Below are 1172 nucleotides of genomic sequence, written 5' to 3' on the forward strand. Positions count from 1 at the left end.
TAATCTAAAATACAGTTGAATTTACATAAACATAGAACATGCAACTTTTGACCAAAATTAAGGCTGTTGAGAAACAAATAATTCAACAAAGCTTTATTGGAAGACAAAAGTGAGTACCAACCTGGCAAGACACACCAAAAAGTTGAGCATGTTCCAAAGTCTTTACAAGTTGAAAGACTTTTATAGGAAAGTTTAGAAGAAGAGAGGAAGACCCCTCATACCAGAGTCGTCCGTTTCATTGGAAGTTACAACACAGAGGTTACAATCATTGGCTACAGATTATACAACATACAAGCTAAAATGTCTACCTGCAGGAGAACCAGTAAAACTTCATGTTTCAGGAATAAATCAACATCCTTTCCAGTGTCAGTAGGTAATACATTAATCAGTATGTCAACAATTTGAGGAAATCATGGTAAGATTCTTAACTCAGGAGCAGGATGTCACTATGAATCACAACACTGCCCCCATGTGGGTTAATTTGGAAGTCTTTTTACTTTTAAAGTAAACTGCCAAATTTGATCCATAGGTTATCATTTACCCCTTCGATGAAAAAAAAAAAGAAAACAAAACTTTCCATGGAAGCTTTGATGATCAATCTCTATTTAGATTACAGTGATAGACAATCTTCATTACTCTGCACAGGGAAGGCTCTTTCCAAGAAAGTCATGTCCCTCAACAGGGGAAAAGAACCTTGTTATTATAGGTGGGCTACAGCAACATGAGGGATTGCTAGCAATATGAGGTTGGTTTTGACATGAGGCTACATGTCATTCTCCTGAATAATAAATTATCTCCAGTTATTCGGTTGCCATTATTTTGACCTTAACTATTGATGAATAGTTTCCCAAATCTGGAGAATTTAGGTAGAAAGAAAGGCAAATGTTACAATTTTGTTCACAAAAGTATATTTTACTCAATTATTGTACTATATAAATAGCTCAAATTAAAAAAAAACTTTCTTGATTTGGGGAAACAAAATGTAAAAATAATCAGAGATGTTTCCAACAAAAAGTCAAAATTATCATTTTAGGTCAGGCGCGGCGGCTCACACCTGTAATCCTAGCACTCTGGAAGGCCAAGGCAGGGGGATCGCTTGAAGTCAGGAGCTCAAGACCAGCCTGAGCAAGAGCAAGACCCCGTCTCTAGTAAAAACAGAAAAATTATCCTGG

Source organism: Propithecus coquereli, unplaced genomic scaffold, assembly GCF_000956105.1.
Source record: "Propithecus coquereli isolate 6110/MARCELLA unplaced genomic scaffold, Pcoq_1.0 Scaffold425, whole genome shotgun sequence".
NCBI lineage: Eukaryota > Metazoa > Chordata > Mammalia > Primates > Indriidae > Propithecus > Propithecus coquereli.